The 20047-nt window shown below is 44.3% G+C and overlaps 1 protein-coding gene across 30 annotated transcripts in view; it reads right to left on the reverse strand.

Moving 5' to 3' along the window:
* ABLIM1 (actin binding LIM protein 1) overlaps positions 1–20047 on the reverse strand; it is a 336688-nt gene that overhangs the window by 87837 nt on the left and 228804 nt on the right. For 5 of the 30 annotated variants that reach the window (XM_063782150.1, XM_063782144.1, XM_063782142.1 and 2 more), the window contains exon 1: positions 7528–7802. The exons of 15 other annotated variants lie outside the window; for them this stretch is intronic. The gene's annotated coding sequence lies outside the window, so the exon portion shown is untranslated. Of the gene's footprint in view, positions 1–7527; positions 7850–20047 lie in introns of those variants that run through there. 10 more of the 30 variants (XM_063782149.1, XM_063782143.1, XM_063782141.1 and 7 more) reach the window with 4 other exon arrangements.

Here is a 20047-nt window from a genome sequence, read left to right on the forward strand (position 1 = left end):
GGCAGCCTGGGGGAGGTGCAGAGGGGATAGAGAAGCACTGAGCTGCTCTGAGGTCTACTTTTGCCTTACTAACCAATGGGCTGTGTGTTCCTAGGAAAATCACTCAGGTTTTCTGGGTCTCAGTGTCCTCAACTCTCAGAGGGTTAGACTAGATTAAATCTGTGGAACTTTCCTGCTAATGATATTTCTGGGAGTCCTAAGCAGGTATCACCTTGAACACAGAAAAGGAGGTAGAGAAGAGATCTTCCTGGTTGGTGCAAGGCCAGGTCCGGGAACCAGCCGGCCAGGTTGCAGCCTTTTTCCCCGCCCAGCACATGTTGGGTGTGAGTGAGTGCAGATTAGGCAAGGCCCCAATCATCCCTCGGCTGGGAGAGGCAAGTGTGAACAATGAATCAGTCAGAAACTCCTTTCCAATATCCTCATCACACAGACAGTTAAATTGCAAACCACAAGACATATTTATTAGTGAGTACATCCAAGGCCATCAGGCCATTTAAGAAGTTGTATTAAAAGGGCAAAAATCCCTCCGATCTTGCTCAGGGATGGTTAAAGGGTTCAGGGGTCCCTGCTCTTTGTGATGGATAGAGGAGCCAAATGACACATCAGGGTTCGCCCACAGATCCCTCATACATGCCATGGCTGAGCACTTCTCACTGGTCCTACCCCCAGTGCTGAGGGCCTTTTGAGTTTTTGACATCCATAAATAACCTGTGGGTACTACCTCCCTGCTTAGCTCACCGCCAACCCAGGAAAAAAGGAACCAGCTGGGTTACCCCCAAACCTGGGTGAAACTGGATTATGTGCCAAGGAAAGCTTTGACGGACCAGTCTGGCAAGGCTGCAGCCTCTGCCCTGTTGGAGCTGTCATCTGGAGTTGTCCTGTGCTGGAAAATTCAAGCTGTAAGACAACAAGGGACTCCATCCCTAGAGGCCAGCACAGGCTTCAGGCTCATGCCTGAAGACTCCCACTGCAGAGGGTACACCCTCAGCTGCTGAAGCCTCTGGGCAGGGCCATAGTAAACAGTCTCCACCTCAACTCTCTATAGACAGAAGTCTTAATCATTTTACAATTGGCTCCATGGAGTCACAGCTCCAAGCCAGCTTATAGCATTACATTTATATGTCGACAAGGGCTTCTGATCTTGGCCTTCTGTTCTGCAGTGGAACATCCTGGGGCCAATCAAACTCACAAACACCGGTGTCAAGGCAGGTGATGAGCAGCACTTGGTTATATTAAAAATGTAGAAGAACTCTGTCAGGTTTAAAATTCTTAGGCATTTTCCTAGTCTTTTCTGCTTGAAATTGCTACCTACAGTTGTCATGGTGGTTTCCTTGGTGTAAATTTCATATTCTAGGGGAAATCAGTGCCATCGTGGGAGCTAAAAAAAGGAGAACTCATTCCCAGGGCTGCCAATTGTAACCCTGGATTAAAGTGCCATGTGACTCAGCAGCTGCTTAACTTTTGACTAATAGATTTGTTTACATAAGAAGAATGAGAGGGTTTAAGCAATCAATGACGTCCTATCAGTTAAAAAAAGAAAAAAAAGAAAGAAAGAAAAATGACGTAGGCTGGGTGTGGTGCTTCATGCCTGTAATCCCAGCACTTCAGGAGGCCAAGGCAGGAGGACCACTTGAGGCCAGGAGTTAAGAGAGCAGCCTGGGCAACATAGTGAGACCCTGTCTCTAAAAAATAATAATAAAAAAAAATTAGCTGGGCATGATGGCATGCACCTGTAGTCCCGGGACTCAGGAGACTGAGGCAGGGAATCTCTGGAGCCCAGGAGTTTGAGGCTGCAGTAAGTTATGACTGTGCCACTGTGCTCCAGTCTGGACAATAGAGTGAGACCCTGTTTCTAAAAAAACAATAAAAATAAGTGACTTAAGATACAGCAGCTAGTTATCCTTAGAGATGTCACTGGATTATGAACCGATAGGCTCATGTTTATGTTTATAAATAGTATAAATAATATGTATAAGCTCAAATAATAGGGATGAGAAGGGAGGAGGTGAGGTCTTAGGTTTCATTCATTTGGCAAAAGCCTGTGATGAACCTGTGGGTCAGGCACTGGACACCTGATGAGGAGGAAAGAAAGGCTGTATAATCTGCGCTACCAAGAAGAAATCTGTATTCAATTCCTGGCCCTGCAGTAATCATCTGTACGCCTTTCGGCAACTGCTCTGGGCCTCAGTTTACTTACTTGCAAAACAAAGATGAGAGTCATACTCAAGCCATAGAGTTGATGAAAGGACTTTGATGAAGTATGCTTATAAAGTGCTAAGGCAATAAGAACAAACAATAATTACAACCATAACCACCTTTATTACACATTCCTGTCCTCAAGAGCTTAGTATGCAGAGCTTAGCAAACAGGTGACTGTAACTGGATAAGATGGTTAGTGTAATGTACAAAGTGAGGTGGGTGTGGGGAGAAAATTCTCCAAGGCTACTGTCTTGGGGAGTCAAAGAGGAATCACTGGAGAGAAGCTCTTGGACTTAAAAGAGAGTAGAAATTTACTGGGTAGTCAACCCCCCTCCTTTCCCCGCTCCTTCTTTCCTTCCTTCCCTCTCCTTTTCCCTCCCATTCATCCATCCTTCTATCCATCCACTCATCCTCTTATTGGGCACCAACCTTCTATCAGATGATGTTTTAGTTTCGGGGATATGATAGTCCCTGTCATAAGCATACATTCTTGCAATGAGTGACAGATACTAGACATGGATACAAGCAGATAAGAATTCCAGGTAGTCGGGGAACAGTGCCATGAAGAACCTAAAACAGAACGAGGGGAGAGAAGATGGCCTAGGGGTTGGGCAGGTGGAAGCAACTTTAGCTAGGTGATTAGAGGATACCTCTCCAAGTCAAAAGAGGCAGGTTGAATAATGAGAAGGAAGCCAAGATCTGGAGGAAGAATGTGCCAGGCTCAGGGAGCAGTGAAAGCCCAGAGATGGGCAGTGTCTGTGCTTGAGGGGCAGAAAGAAGGCTAGCAGGGCTGGAATGAAAGAGGAGGGAAGATGTAGGTAATCAGAAACTTAATCTCAGAGGGCTGCATAAGCCAGGAGAAGATATTTCAATAGATTTTCAAAATTCCAAGGTTTAAAGGCAAAACAAAAACCCAGTCAAACACATTTTTTCCTTATGCTTTAGAACTCTTTTCAAAACACAAAGGAAACCTGGCAATCCACCCCACCCCCCACTTATTCCCTAAACTTCGTTATATAAGGGCCAACATCTTCTTTCATCTGTTGCCAGACCAGATACATTTGGCATCCTAAACAAGTTGCCAAAACAAAGCAGAAAGCTCAGCTTAAACTGTTAGAGGATGTTCTAAACTTCACAAAACACAATTCTCTATCTTTTCAAGTATGTTTATTTGGACAAGGTATACGGATATGAGCACAGACATAAGGAACCAGCTGCACAGAACCAAGACAATCTAGTAAAAAATTACTATTCAGCAGTAAGGAAAGATAAAAGCAGTCTTAAGTGTAAACAAGTATTTTTGCTTCATCTAGTGTTTATGAGCAACAAATGGCCTCAGTGTGAACCAACAATGCTGAGAAGGACACAAACACGTATTTGCTAAAAACATTCCAGGTTTGGCGAATAATAAAGCAGCAGGGTTTGTTTCCTCTTTGATGAAGGTCCCCTCCCGCCAAAGGCCGCACCTTAAGCCTCTGCAGCTTAAGGCACAAGAAAGGCTCACGCTTGCTCATTCCCAGGGCTCTGCTTAGAAGCATGTAGCTGGGCCAGGTGCGGTGGCTCACGCCTGTAATCCCAGCACTTTGGGAGGCTGAAGCGGGTGGATCACTTGAGGTCAGGAGTTCAAGACCAGCCTAGCCAACATGGTGAAACCCCATATCTACTAAAAACACAAAAAACTAGCCGGGCATTGTGGCACACACCTGTAATCCCAGTTACTCGGAGGGTGAGGCAGGAGAATCGCTTGAACCCAGGAGGTGGAGGTTGCAGTGAGCCAAGATTGCACCACTGCACTCCAGCCTGGGTGACAGAGCAAGACACCATCTCAAAAAACAAAACAAAACAAAAAAACCCATGGAGCTGCGGTTGGTTTGTTAACCAAAGCAAGAGATTGAGAGGATCTTTGGCTTCTCTGTCTCTCACTACGGCATCTTTACATTCTGCACAGTCTGGAAACTTCCAATTTCAAGACATCTGCCCCATCTGCACCCCCCTTGCCCTCATAACCTGGTTCAGAGAACAAGGTAGGTTCTCTGGGCAGCACCACCTGACTCCCCACAGGACACATAGATCAACAAGGGCCGTTTTTTCACCTCTGATCATAAGCTCTTTCAACTGGCGAGTTTTCTTAAAGAGGTGGTAAATACCTTGCCTTTGGGTCAGACCCTATGGTTAGTGTGCTCTTTATCTTATTGAAACCATGAAGCAGCATTAACCTGTGGGGTTTATAATAAGAGCAGAAATTTAATTTCTGGGCCTTATGAAGGCCCAAATTCTACAACCCACAAACCCACTCTTCCTGCATCCTTCAAAGAGTTTTCTGGTAGCCCCTCAGACATTAAAACCTGCTTAGATGGTGACTGGATTTGTCCTCTTAAAAAAATTACAGAAATATGGACACAGGCTGCAGACATGTGAGCTTGCTGACCAAGCTCCTGGGTGGTCTTTCCATAGAAATCATTGACATTCATTTGTCTGTTCATCAATGACTGAGCAAATAGTATGAGCAGGCACTGTGCTATATCCTGGGGGCAAATAGACCTAAAATGCTCACATTTGCTGCACTCAGGGATCTTTGGTCTACTGAATGGGGGGAGAGGGTGAATTTTAATTACGAAGAACTGTTACTTAGAGAGCACATGGTGTGTGTCACATTGGTACCTCCAGGTGGAGATAAATGCAAGATTTGCTTTGCAATCAAAAGCAGAAACCACAGCTCTCTGATAACATTATGGGCCAGTCCAGATCTGTCACCAAGAATAGACTTCAATAAGTCAAGGTGTTTCCCTATCTGTTCAGCCAATGCTAAGCACCGCTAAGCACTATGCAGTGGTACATCTCATCTGGTTACGGTGGTGGTGGTAGCTCCTGGAAGTCACGGTGCTCAGTGCAATGTACTATATTCTTGGAGAAACACCAAGAAAAAGCGGCACACGCAGCTTCATGCATTTTGTAATCTGTAAACCTTTGAGAGCAAACAAGCAGTAGCATTAATGCTAAAGGTGTAAGAAAAATTTTAAACGGAAAAAATCCCAGCCATTGACTTCATCGTTATCTGTAAATTGGAAAAAAGCTGTGATTCTTCAATCGCACTCACAAAACAAGGCCCAATTCCTAAAAAAATCAAAACAGTTTGAGACCCACTGGTACAGACGGCGAAAAGAAAAAAGAAATGAAAGCATTCACTTGTAGATTCTAGAAGAAAAAAAACTAACAGGCATGGCCAGATTTACTAAAAACCCACATTACAAACAAACAAACAACAACAACAACAACAACAACAAAAAACCCTATATTTACAGAAGGGAAAAGTATGGGTAACTATTTACTTTATAAAATGGATCACTATATAAACTTCTTTTTAAAAAAACACAAAATAGTATATCCCCAGAATGCACTTTAGAATTCAATTGAAAGAAGTTTGACTACTATACCAATCATAGCACTGTATAAAATAAGTCCCACAAGGGCACAGAAGGAAAAGGGGGATAGAAGAATGTATATCCGCACCAAGTCCTTGAATCTGATACCCCATTCCCAAGATGTGATTTCAAACAAAACCCAAACAAAATAAAAACCAAATGGTCAGGCAAAAACACCTGTCCTGCCACTGTTCCTTGGACCCCGCCAGACCTCCCTGGGACTCCAGCCTCCTCTCATAGCCCCTTCCCCCTCATTGGCAGCAGTAGGCCCCAAGATAGGTTTCCCTCTAGCAGTGATTCCCAACCAGGGGCGTTTTGCCCACAGGGAATATTTAACAGTGTCTGAAGATATCTCTGGTTCTCACAGCTGGGGAGGGAGTGCTACTGTCGCCTGGTGTGTAGAGATCAAGGATGCTACTAGACATCCCACAGACAGTCCCCTGCAACAAACTATAATCCCATCCAAAATGTCAATAATGCTGAGGTTGAGAAACCCTGGTCTACAGGAGCCAAAATCATGACCATCCCTCCAGAAAGTCAGGTTGCAAGAACTGAGTAGTTCACTTTCTGTCCTTTTAGGTGAGCTATTGTTTATTGAAGAGAAAAATCTGCAGGCTTCTGTTGTCAGGATATAATATTCCCTGAGCTTACTGGATAAGCCACTGATGCGAAGATTAGACTCACTGACACATGAAAATGCTTAGGCAACCCCCTTGAAAACATTGGTCAAAACATTCATTCTAAGTGTTATAAGGGATGCTTGGCAAGGCCTCATGCTTAGTCTTAAAAAGCCTTCTCAAAAGTAATTTATACCAATGAGCCGTGGCAAATTCACCTATTCTATAAGTATGCAGTGACTCAACAAGCCTTTTGATCCATTTATAGAATGGCAACAATTATATTTTAATGAGTTATTTTCACTTACTTGTCAGAACCTGTTTTGGTAATCTAAATAACTTCACATCCTCTTAACATTCCTTATGAGGCTGTCTCAGAGAAAAACAGGCTCAGTTTTCTTTTAAGTCTCCAATCTCAGCTAAGTGACAAATGAAGCTGCTATAGCGACCACACTCCTGCTGGGTTATGGCCAAACTCACGTTTTCTTTTTTTCTTTTCCAACATCATAAATCTATTTTTTTCACAGATGAAATAACTTTCTGGTCCCATTTCTTCTTTCATGCTAGTATAGCACATTTTAAAACACTTTTCCCAAAAAAAAAGTCTTTACAGCATGATTCGATTAATAACTGGGTTTTTAGGAAAACTATTTTCAATATAAAGGCCAGAATCTCTAGATTTCTTTTACTGCATATCAAAGGTGGAAAGAGAGGCAGTTATCAAGCTCTTTCAACCTAGAGCTGCAATAAAACATGAATAACATCTAAACATTTTGTTTCCTTATTTTCATTTATTGGGTATTTCTTAAAGAAAAAAAAATCTCATAATTTACAGTAATAGCTAAATTTACTCATTCCCACGTGCCACTTCCACCACCAAATCCCCCAAACAGGACTCAAATGTAAATTTCACAGAGCTCTACAAAGCACAGACAAAACAAAACAACCCCAAAGTCTGAAAACCATAGTCTCCTTTCAATCTTGCGGGTAGCAGCCTAAAAAAACATAAGCCTTGTTTAAAAGGTCAACGCACTACACTTCTCAGTGAAATGAATAACCAGCCTTTCCTGCCCTTCAGTCTAGTTCTGTATCGATGAACAAAAGCTCCTGTCGTTTCTTTTGTATCATCAGGAAAACAAAAAGTTTACATAAATGTATGTCAGGGCAATAAAAGTGACTTCTGTCGCCAGCATCCAGCCACCACATTTGGAGGATCCGAGCGGCCTCCGACCTCACGAAGGAAGCCAGAAATCTCACATCTGCCACGCAAAGCAAAGGACATAGGTCACCTTGTGCAATGTCCGCTTTACCTCAGGCCAGGGTTCCTTTTCTTCTAATTCTGTTCCTTGGCTGTGCTGAGCAGAGAACTCCTCCAGGCTTCAAGTTCAGAACACGGCCAAGAGGCTTTGTAGATGCCAGACCTCAGCCCGACAGACTGAGGCTCCCACCCGCCTGGGTTATATATCAGGCTTCTCTCTGAAGCTCGGCTAAGGCAACGTGCATCCCTCTAGAGACGCACTCCGGAAACCAGCCCCGTGTCCGGCGGGCAGGCACGCTCTCTCACGCCTCCTCTCCTCGCTTTACTTACTAGTTCAACACACCAGCAACCACAATGGGCCAGTCCATGTTCCCAAAAAAGGAGGGGGAGTAGATTTACTTTCTTTCTTTTTTTAAATGCAGGTAGGAAAGTACCATTTCTTTGCATTCACTCACTATTGTCTGCATGTGAAACCGACAGTGATTGTCCCTGAGGCATAAGCTTGTACTGAAACGAGATTCTTAGGCTTTTTGAGTTTCTTTCTCGGATTTGAGATGATGGAAAGGTGCCTAGCTGAGCACAGCCATCACATAGCCTGCAGCCTCCTCGCAAGTCCCTGCTTTTGAGGTACATGTAAGGAACCCCTTATGCAAAAGTATAACAAAACTGAGTTCAACTTTTTATTCCCCTTTGTTACTTCAGAATTTCCATATTATTCTGCAGTACTGTCTGAGACAAATATGATTGAAAAACCTCTTATCAAGCTTTCTTGATTCATATTTTTGGTACATTTTGTATTGTGTGTTTTTAATTGTAGCAGAAAATTACTGGCTAGCTACTGGCTATGTTGCAGGCATTTTATACACACAGCGTCATTTTCAACGAAACCATCCCTGCAGAAATCTCAGGTGAGCCAATGACTGAGGGGAAGCTGCAGGCTGTCTATGCATGTGAACAGAGAGGAGGAACTGGAAGTTTCTCCAGTGATGGCACAGCCCCTTTAATGTACTCTTTCTTAGGCTGATGGAAAGATTTCTGTAACAATTCTTGTCTTTTTTTTTTTTTTTTTTTTTTTTGAGACGGGATCTCTGTCACCCATGCTAGAGTGCAGTGGCATGATCATAGCGCAATCAGCTCACTGCAACCTCCAACTCCTGGGTCCAAGCGATTGTCCCACCTCAGCCTCCTGAGTAGCTGGGATTACAGGTGTGAGCCACCATGCCTGGCTAATTTTTAATTTTTAATTTTTTTTTTTTTTTTTTTGAGACGGAGTCTCGCTCTGTTGCCCACGCTAGAGTGTAGTGGCGTGATCTCGGCTCACTGCAACCTCCGCCTCCCAGTTTCAAGCAATTCTCCTGCCTCAGCCTCCCGAGTAGCTGGGACTACAGGTATGCACCACCACACCCAGCTAATTTTTGTATTTTTAGTAGAGATGGGGTTTCACCACATTGGCCAGGATGGTCTTGATCTCTTGACCTTGTGATCCGCCCGCCTCAGCCTCCCAAAGTGCTGGGATTACAGGCGTGAGCCACTGCGCCCGGCAATTTTTAAATTTTTTGTGGAGACAGGATCTCGCTATGTTGCCCAGGCTGGTCTCGAATTCCTCACCTCAAGTGATCCTCCTGCCTCAGCCTCCCAAAGTGCTGCGATTATAGGTGTGAGCCACCCTGCCCTGCCACATTTGTCATATTTAACAAGACTAGGATGATTTAGGAAATTTTTTAGGGAGATTATTTGCCCACAAAGATCAGGAAATGAAAAGACCCTTTTATATAGACATGTGGAATCTCTCTAAGCTGGTTTGGAAGAAGTCCCAAACAGTGCTGAGAAAATGTAAGGTTTTAGCAACAAAGCCGTGCTTCTAAAATGAAGAGGAGACTATTGGCTTATACATTATAATAATGACAGGGGTCTCACTAAATTTCTAGTGCATTTTTCTTCTGAGGAGTCAGAAACCTCCATCAATGTGTCCTCACCACACCCTTATAGGGCCAGATCCTCAAAGTGGCATCTGTGGATTTCCCTGTACCAGAATCACCCAGGGCAGGGGTGCATGTTCACATGCAGATTCCCAGGCCTCCTGAATCAGAATGTCTGGGGTGAGGCCTGAGAATCCATACTTCATTATTCTTTAAAAGCATGAATAACTTCATTTTTATTGTGGTGAGAACACAACATGAGATGTACTGTCTTCAATTTTTAAGTGCACAATACAGTATTGTTAATGATAGGCACCATGTTGTGCTGGGAATCCATACTTTAAACAAGATATACAGGTGATTGTTAGGCATAGTGGTTTTAGAACCTCAGCCTTAGATGGTAAGATCATTTGGGGTTAAGGATGGTACCTTTTACCTCTGTAACCCCTGCACCTCACCTCATGTTTAAGACATTAGCATGCAATGTCTGTCAGAGGAGTGAAGGTGTCCCCCTTTACAAAGGTAAAATGGGACACTTACCCAGGCTTCTAGTCACATGGCAAGAAGTAACTTGAGCGTTAGAATTAGGCTCACTACCCATGAGTCTTCATCCTCTTTTTTTTTTTTTTTTTTTCAGACAGAGTCTCATTCTGTCGCAAGGCTGGAGTGCAGTGGTGCGATACTGGCTCACTGCAACCTCTGCCTCCCGGGTTCAAGCGATTCTCCTGCCTCAGCCTCCCAAGTAGCTGGGACTACAGGCACATGCCACCATGCCCAGCTAATTTCTGTATTTTTAGTAGAGATGGGGTTTCACCGTGGTGGCCAGGATGGTCTCGATCTCTTGACCTCATGATCGCCCGCCTCAACCTCCCAAAGTGCCGGGATTACAGGTGTGAGCCACCGCGCCTGGCCTCTTCATCCTCTTTCTACTCTCCTATATTTGGATGATCAGTTTCTCTTTTTGGATTTTATTTATTTAAGCATCTCTATGTCTTCTGGGTTGGGGTCAAAGAGGATGGGTCATCTTCAGATTTACTGAGCAAATTTCCAAATTCGTGAGTTTCCAGATGAAAAGAGTGAAGAACGCCATGTGGAGTCAAGAGGTTCAAGTCACCTCCCTAGTTGGGCAGCCCTTGGTGAGCGACCTGAGCCACCTTTCCCATTGGCATGCCTCCTGTGCACATGCATGCACACGATTTGGGGAAAGAACCTGAAGAGGAAATAATCCGAAGGTGGGCTGGGCGTGGTGGCTCACACCTGTATTCCCAGCACTTTGGGAGGCTGAGGCGGGTGGATCACCTGAGGTCAGGAGTTCAAGACCAGCCTTGCCAATATGGTGAAACCCTGTCTCTACTAAAAATACAAAAATTAGCCAGGCATGGTTGCATGCACCTGTAATCCCAGCTACTTGGGAGGCTGAGGCAGGAGAATCCCTTGAACCCGGGAGGCAGAGGTTGCAGTGAGCTGAGATCGCGCCATTGCACTCCATCCTGGATGACAAGAGTGAAACCCCATCTCAAAAAATAATAATATTTTAAAAAATAATCAAAGGGTGGGCAGAGGGATGTGTTTGAAGTGATGGAAATGTTCTAAAGTAGGATTGTGATGATGGTTGCACAACTCTGTAAATTTACTAAAGGTCATTGAATCATACACTTAACATGGGTGAATTTTCTGGTATGTAATAAAGCCTCAACAAAGCTGCTACTAATCACAGGTGTTGTTGGCTAAAATCTGTTCCAAAGGGACTCAGTGCTAAGGCTCAGGTTCAAGGAGCTGATATAAAAGCCACACTTTGGCAGTCCATAGAAGTTAAGAGACCTCTTCACCGTCATACTAAATACTGATGAAGGCCCAGTCTGGGTAAATGTGCTGGGTAGTATACAGAGCAGTTAAACAGACAGCACAAATCCTCCAGGAGTTTATACTTAAACAGATTATATCCAGCTAGGTGCAATAAAAGAAACATTAACAGAAAAAAATCACTTGGGCCTTTATTTCATATGTGAGTGAAATAAATATTTATTTATTTATTTATTTATTTATTTATTTTGAGAAACAGTCTCACTCTGTCATCTAGGCTGGAGTGCAGTGGGGCGATCTCGGCTCACTGCAACCTTCACCTCCTGGGTTCAAGCAATTCTCGTGCCTCAGCCTCCCAAGTAGCTGGGATTACAGGCATCCGCCACCATAGCCGGCTAACTTTTGTATTTTTGGTAGAGACGGGGTTTTGCCTTATTGGCCAGGCTGCTCTCGAACTTCTGAACTTAGGTGATATGCCCACCTCAGCCTCCCAAAGTGCTGGGATTATAGGCGTGAGCCACCACACCCAGCCAGAAATAGGTATTTAGTAAAGGGATGAGAAGTTTAGGCCTAAAGAGTATGTGAAGTCTTTAACATTTTTGGTTAAAGGACATGGCAAAAATTCACCATGGGAAAAATAATCATTTATCCACACACCTTTATTGAGCAGTTATCAGATGCCTGGTAAAAAAGTAATTAAAAATACACCATGAAACAATGGTAGATTGAATTTATGGGCATAAATGTGTGTGAATGTCTAAAGTTAAGCAATTTAAGAAATTTTCAAACCCAAGCATCAACATGACTGTTAACTTGTGTATCTGAAATAATCCCATATAACTACATCAGAGAGTAAACAGAGATGGGTGAGCCTGACTCCTTCATTCAAATAGGAAGCTGTAAGTTCATTCCAAATATTGGGCTTTTACAAAATCTGTGTTTTATACATGAAGAAAATGGAAAAAATATTTCTTGAGGCCCGGTATGTGAGGCACTGTCTCAGATGACTCTTACTATCTGTTTGAAGCCTGTACAAGGTAAGTATCATTGCCCACATCGTAATAATAAGAGGATGGGACATCTTCAGATTTACTGAGCAAATTTCCAAATTTGTGAATTTTCAGATGAGAAGGGTCAAGACCTATCCCAGCTTCAGGTGCCGGGACTCAACATGTAAGCAACTTGCTGAGAATTACTCAGCTTCTGTTTTGTTTTGTTTTGTTTTGTTTTGTTTTAGACAGAGTCTTGCTCTGTTGCCCAGGCTGGAGTGCAGTGATGCGATCTCAGCTCACTGCAACCTCCAACTCCCTGGTTCAAGTGATTCTCTTGCCTCAGCCTCCCGAGTAGCTGGGATTACAGGCACATGCCACCATGCCCAGCTAATTTTTGTATTTTTAGTAGAGACGGGGTTTCACCATGTTGGCCAGGATGGTCTCGATCTCCTGACCTTGTGATCTGCCTGCCTCGGCCTCCCAAAGTGCTGGGATTACAGGCGTGAGCCACCGCCCCCCACCAGATTACTTAGCTTTAAGTGTGGCTTCTGGGATCAAGTCCTGGTGTGTCTATGCAGTGGTGCCATCTCAGCTCACTGCAACCTCCACCTCCTGGGTTCCAGCAATTCTCGTGTCTCAGCCTCCTGAGTAGCTAGGATTACAGGTGCATACCATCATGCCTGGCTAATTTTTGTATTTTTAGTAGATACGGGGTTTCATGATGTTGGCCAGGCTCATCTCGAACTCCTGGCCTCAAGTGATCTGCTCACTTTGGCCTCACAAAGTACTGGGATTACAAGCATGAGCCACGGCACCTGGCCTGTATCAGTTCTTTCTGCTAATCACTGTTCTCTCCCTTCCACCTTACCTATCCAGGCCACATCAAGCTCCAAAATTCCAAACTCTATCCCTGTTTCCAAGGTGCCTGCAGCTTTGTGTTTTGCTATGGAGCCATTAACATAGTTCATGAAGAGTTTTCATTTGCAAGGCCACTCCAAAGTTTCCCTTTTCGGGAGGAATTTCTGTACCAGTTCATTTCCACTGGGCTGGATGGGCACCAGCCCTAACTCCCTCCACCTGACTAGCTGGCAAACTACAAGCAAGTCCATCTGCTGGAATTGGCATCATATCCTCCCCAAGGCGGGAAGCCACGAGGTCCAGGAAGCAAGCACATTCAGGTGTGAAACAGACGAGGAAGCAGCCTGTCCATGGTGGCAGACCCCTCAACGCAGCATCACTGGATCCAAAGGAACAAAATGCTCCCATTTTCCCTGAAGCACATGCCATCTTCTGGGCCCTGGGGAAAATTTCATATCCTTAGCCTGGTAATACTGTGCCCAGAACAGAAATTATTCTGCTGACTTTCGGATGGTACCATTTTTCAACATAGACCCCTCCAAGTTAAACATTCATGGAGAGGCCAAGCGGGTGGAATCACAAGGACAAAATCGAGCCAAGGTAGCTTGAGATGCCATCTTTGGTGTGACTTATTATGAACCCAAAAGCTAGAGAAGATTGCTGGAGGTAGTTGCAATGCCCAGCAGAGGCACAACCCAGATTCCAGGAGTCAGGCTGGCTTGGGTGTAGAGACCCACTTGTCTGTTTCTCCACCACCATCAGCTAGGTCAGCAGATACAAGTGGATTAGTAGGGTCAGTCTTTCAAATGGAGATTAGGTCTAAGTGAACCCCAAAAATTCTGTTTCCCTCATGATTAAGCTAAAATTAGCCTGTAGTAGAAAATATTTTTAAAAAATTTTTAAACTGGCCAGGTGCAGCGGCTCACGCCTGTTATCCCAGCACTTTGGGTGGCTGAGGTGGGTGGATCATTTGAGGTCAGGAGTTTAAGACCAGCCTGACCAACATGGTGAAATCCCATCTCTAGTAAAAAACACAAAAATTAGCCAGGTGTGGTGGTACGCGCCTGTAATCCCAGCTATTCGGGAGGCTGAAGCAGGAGAATTGCCTGAACCTGGGAGGTGGAGGTCGCACTGAGCTGAGATAGTGCCACTGCACTCCAGCCTGGGCGATGGAGGGAGACTCTGTCTCAAAAAAAATAAAATAAAATTTATAAGCTGACTACTGGTTTGGAATAGAAAAGGACATATTATTATAATCTTGCAATTAAATCAAACAGTACAATCAAATCACATGCTTAAAATCAAAGAAACAAGGTTGGCAAAAAGTGAACAAAGCCTTCAGTAACAATAGCAAACAAAGATAAATTTCTCACCTTGACTACCCATTCTTTAAGAACCAAAGTTGACTTCTTTTTAGTAATCACCAAAAATCTCTCTTGAACTCAGGACATTTACTGTGTGTGCCCATTACTTGGCCATTTAATACGGTGGGTCCAAAATTATCGTGTTTTTGTTGTTGTTGTTGTTTTGAGACAGAGTCTTGCTCTGTCCCCCAGGCTGGAGTGCAGTGGTGTGTGATCATAGCTCGCTGCAGCATTGCAGCTTCAAACACCTGGGCTCTAGCAGTCCCCCTGCTTCAGCCTCCCAAATAGCTGGGACTATAGACCCTCACCACCACATCCAGCTAATTTTTAAAATTTTTAGTAGAAGTGAGGTCTTACTGTGTTGCCTAGGCTAGTCCTGAACTCTTGGTCTCAAGTGATCCTCCTGCCTTGGCCTCCCAAAGTGCTGGGATTACAAGCATGAGCTACCACATCTGGCCCTGGATTACCTTGTGCACTGAGAGACACCACCAAAGATTAAACTCTTTTTCTGCTCCCCCAAGAGAAGGTCATGAAAATTCCCGTGGAATTCATTGAAGATCACCTCTGTCGGGTAGGTGGGGCACCCTGCAATCAATCATTTAGAAGAAGGGGCATGATCACCCCTTTTATGTCTATAGTGGTAAAAGAAGAGGTAAGCAGAGCCAGGGATGGGAGCTGGGAGGGAACAGCAGGAAGGGGAAGGGTGCTGCTCTGGGTCCCTGAGAAAGCAGATGCAGGAGTCCTTCTGATGCCCTGATGTGCTGGGTTCTGGAGAGGAGAAAGGACTACTCTGGGGACATCATTTTGGTGCCCAGAATAGTGGCCAGTCCGGGAACTCTATCCCTTACTGCACTTGGTGGTAACTTGTCCAGGCAGGCTGTGTCTCTCTGCTATTGAATCCCAGCCATTTCTCAACTGCCATATGCCCTGGGTCTCTGAAGAAGCTGAAACGGCCCTGGGCACTCATGATCCCTGAGGCGGCGTGGGGGTGGGGGGTTCCTGGGACACTCCAGGAGGTTTTCAGCTTGGATACTCCATGACTTTTAAAGACGCATGCCTTATCTCTCTGAGAACAAATCCTAAATCTTACATTTTCTTTTGTGACCCACCCCCCGCCACCACCCCGCCACATGTGGGGCTCCTAGCACATGCTCAATAATCCTGGTTGACTTCCTGGAAGAGTCTCACTTGACCTGCCGGGTCAGTTACTCCCCTGCTCACACATTTCAGCCATGAGCTAAACTCTCTGAAGTTAAATAATGCTGAAAAAAACAAAACATCCTTTTAACTCAAGATAAATAGAAATTCTTTTCAAACTGTTATTTCCAGATAAGAAAGCCCTTCCATTTGTGCTGACAGGAAATGGGGTGATTTTTCCATAAATATTAAATCTTTACTGCATGGGAATGCAGTCTGCTGGTGCCCTGGCACAACACATTTCCTCCTGTTGTGAAAGTAAGAGAAAGTGGCCAGCTTCGGGTGAATCAGATAGATTTTCCTCAAATCATTCATTCAATCAATGTGCTCTGCCCTACTGGGTCAATTCCCAACCTGATAGCCATGAAGGGGACAAAATATTAGCACCAGGTTGTTCTTCTCCAGTAAAGTGTTGCAAAACCAACTCATCACAAACCATACATTGGATTTCAACTTGAGTCGACTTTCCCAGCACTGGAGAGGTTTTACATTCACTAAGCTACACTCTACAATCAAGGCCATGTCCTGTGCAGTGTAACCTCTTGCCACACAAGAAAACAAAATTTAGGCTCCCACAGAGGGAAAGAGCCTAGAATAGAATCTTTTTTTTTTTTCTCCCTGAGATGTTGTCTTGCTCTGTTGCCCAGGCTGGAGTGCAGTTGCATGATCTTGGCTCACCGCAGCCTCTGCCTCCTGGGTTCAAGCGATCCTCCTGCCTCAGCCTCCTGAGTAGCTGGGATTACAGACTTACGTCACCATGCCCGGCTAATTTTTGTATTTTTAGTAGAGATGGGGTTTCGCCACGTTGGCCAGGCTTGTCTTGAACTCCTGACCTCAGGTGATCTCCCACCTCGGCCTCCCAAAGTGCTGAGATTACAGGCATGAGCCACCGTGCCTGGCCAAGCCTAGCATAGAATCTTGCATTAAGACGTTTATTGACTTGAATGGCCATTCTTGCATAGCTAGCTAGATAGGTAGATGTGTGTATGTGAAATTGAGAGATAAATCACATACCATACAATTCACCCTTTTAAAGTATATAATTCAGTAATTTTTAGTATACAGTTGACCCTTGAACAGCATGGGTTTGAACCACATGGTTCCCTTTCTTTTAACCAAACGTGGATTGAAAAAATACAGCATTCAAGGGATGCAAAACCTCTGTACACAGAGGGTTGACTTTTCATATAAGTCAGTTCCTCAGGACTGACTTTGGGACTTAAGTCTGACAGATTTACCAGGGGGATGGTGGTCCTGGAACCAATCCCCTGCATATACTGAGGGATGACTATACTTATTGAGTTGTGCAGCCGTCACCACTGTCTAATTCTAGAACATTTCATTACTCCAAAAAGAAACCCCATACCCATTAGCAGTCATTTGTTATTTCCCCCTTCCCCCAGCCCCTGGCATTCTCTAACTTACTGCCTGTCTCTGTGGATTTGCCTATTCCACACATTTCATACAAATGGTATTGGACAATTATGGTCTTTTGTGACTTTTTCCTTCTTTCTTTCTTTCTTTCTTTTTTTTTTTTTTTTTTTTTTTTTTTGAGATGGAGTCTCACTCTGTCGCCCAGGCTGGAGTGCAATGGCATGATCTCAGCTCACTGCAACCTCCGCCTCCTGGGTTCAAGTGATTCTCATGCCTCAGCTTCCTGAGTAGCTGGGATTACAGGTAACTGCCACCACGCCCAGCTTATTTTTGTATTTTTAGTAGAGACGGGGTTTCACCATGCTGGCCAGGCTGGTCTCGAACTCCCGACCTCAGGTGATCTGCCCACCTTGGCCTCCCAAAGTGCTGGGATTACAGGCGTGAGCCACCGCACCTGGCCCTGACTTTTTGTTCACATAATGTTTTCAAGGTACCTCGAAGTTGTAGTATATATCAGAACTTTGTTCCTTTTTATGGCTGAATAATATTCCATTTTCTAGATATACCACCTTTTGCTTAATTCATATTTAAAATGAAGCAATTTCTCCAGTTTATTGTCAAGTGATGGTCTGACAATACACAAGGTGACCAGTGTCTCAGTACTGACCCTGTTTCACAGGGCCTTCCTGACTGTCCATTGAGCTGCAGAGTCCGAAACCAGAGCTTCATGAAGAAAATATGCTCTCAAACTTGAGACAGCATCATCCATCCACAACATTCTCTAAGGGCAGAGCCCGGTGGCCTGGTGGAGGCTACAGATGATTCAAGGAGGCCAGACTATGAGGCACAGAAACACAGCAGACTCTATGAGCAAAGTCACTGATTTTCAGTGACATTTTACACTGGTAAAAAGTAAACCAACCAAGCAGTACATGTTTATTGTCCTGAGAATAGGTATAAAAGGGACACTGAGACAGGCCTTTGCCATCCACCAGGAATGGTAACTTTTGGTCCTTCAGCAAGTTATATCAAGGGGCAAATTATTTGTTTTCTGTAATGATTATTGTCAGGTAGATAATAAAGTTCAGGCTCACTCACTCTCTCTCTCTGTCTCTATGTGTGTATGTCCCTATCTTCTGAGAATTTAAAGAGACCTATTTTCCTTATTTTTTCTTTTATTGATACATAATATTTTACATATTTATGGGGTTCATATGAGTATTTTTTTACATGCATATAATGTATAATGCTCAAGTCAGGGTATCTGGAGTATTTATCACCTTCAGTATTTATCATCTCTGTCTCCCAGCTACTTTGAAATATACAGTATATTGCTGGTTAACTGTAGTCACCCTAGTCTGCTACTGAACATTGAACTTCTTTGTTCTAACTGCATGTTTGTATCCATTCACCAACCTAAGAGATCTATTTTCTAATCATGGTTCTGTCACACCAATTAGCTCCAGAGTCTCGGGCACTCAGTAGCCTCATCTGTAAATGAAGGTGACTAGTAACTAACTGCCCTGACCAGCTTGCAGGCCTGTGGTGAGAATTAAATGTTTATGAGATCACTTGCAGATGTTAAAAATATTATACAAGGTCAGGATACAGTGGTGGCTTACTGTCCACTGGGACATAGACCATCTCAACGAATATACTCAGATAACTTGAGGATCAGATAACATGATCCTCAAAAATATTTGGGTCTACAATTAATTAATTGGATGAAAGCGTGAATTCCTCTGAGCACAGTGAGAATGAGAAGAATGCAATTAGCCTTCAGCATGGACACGGGTTATTATTTGTTCCTTGCAAGTGTATGATATACACAGAACAAGAAAAGGGGAATTGACATGTCAGCTTCTCTTTTGCAAATTACATCTCTGATGGTGACAAAAAGATTAGATGTCATGCAAGCATCCTAGGATAACCTATGTTTTGCTCACTAGAGAATAGCTTAGCCCAGAACAAGACCTACTCACTGCTTATGATTACTGCCACATAACATACTTAAAATACCTATGCCAAAAAGAAGGAAGGGGACAAAGGCCTCCAATTTATAATGTGAATTCACCTCAGAAACATCATAAACATTTGCCCCTCAGCTTTGTGAAAAAGCAGTTTTTTTAATCAGTCCAAAAGCAAAACAAAACAGAGCCACCAGTTTTTAATTCCTCTGACAGCCAAGGAAAAGGATTTGGCTGAATCCCATTGTGATTCCATTTCCTTCACCCCAGGAGTTCAGCAGGAGGGGTCTAAAAGCGAGTCTAAATCCTGTCCTGCTGTCCACCCTTTCCAAGTTAACATATAAAGACAGGGGAGGGTGGCCTCGTAGGGCAAAATGGACAGGCATTCCAGGGTCTAGAGGACTTCCCTCGGCTCTGTCTGAGGCTCTTTCTTATGTGGTGGGTGTACAGGCTGTCACAGACATCACTGCACGTTCCCAGAGAGCACAGGTGGCACAGTAAATACCACGAGACACAAGGACAGGTGCCACCAGCCTGCCCGGAAAGACCAGATGAACCCAGGCCAACTGATTTCTGGGTGCGGTGATGTGAGGAAAGGGAAATCGTGGGACTCAGAGCCCCGCCCTCTCCCTCTGTGGTCAGAATGCACATAAGACAACTTTCCTTTCAGGGAGGAGAACAAAAGAATGCTCCCGTGCAGCCTGGCAGGTGCCTGCTCAGGGAAGTACCACTCTGCAGTGTGGGCCGAGGGCCGAGCGCCTTTGTCCTGAGTGAACCAGTGCAGTGCTCCATGCACACAGGTAGCCCCTGGGGGCATAGGAATTGCATAAGACAGCTTGAGAGGCCAAGAGAAAGTCAAGCCCACCCTTCGTTAGTCTGCTGGTAAAACAGCCCAAGACTAAGGGAAAAACACATGGGACAAAACCTTTTCCTTTACCCTCCAGGCTTCTGTTTTCAGTTTGACATTTGCTTTTTTTTCCAAACACTTGTCAAGAATAGATTCAACCTCTATCTAATCCAAAGAGGTATGGGGCTGGGCGCGGTGGCTCACGCCTATAATCCCAGCACTTTGGGAGG

Source organism: Pan troglodytes, chromosome 8, assembly GCF_028858775.2.
Source record: "Pan troglodytes isolate AG18354 chromosome 8, NHGRI_mPanTro3-v2.0_pri, whole genome shotgun sequence".
Taxonomy (NCBI): Eukaryota; Metazoa; Chordata; class Mammalia; order Primates; family Hominidae; genus Pan; species Pan troglodytes.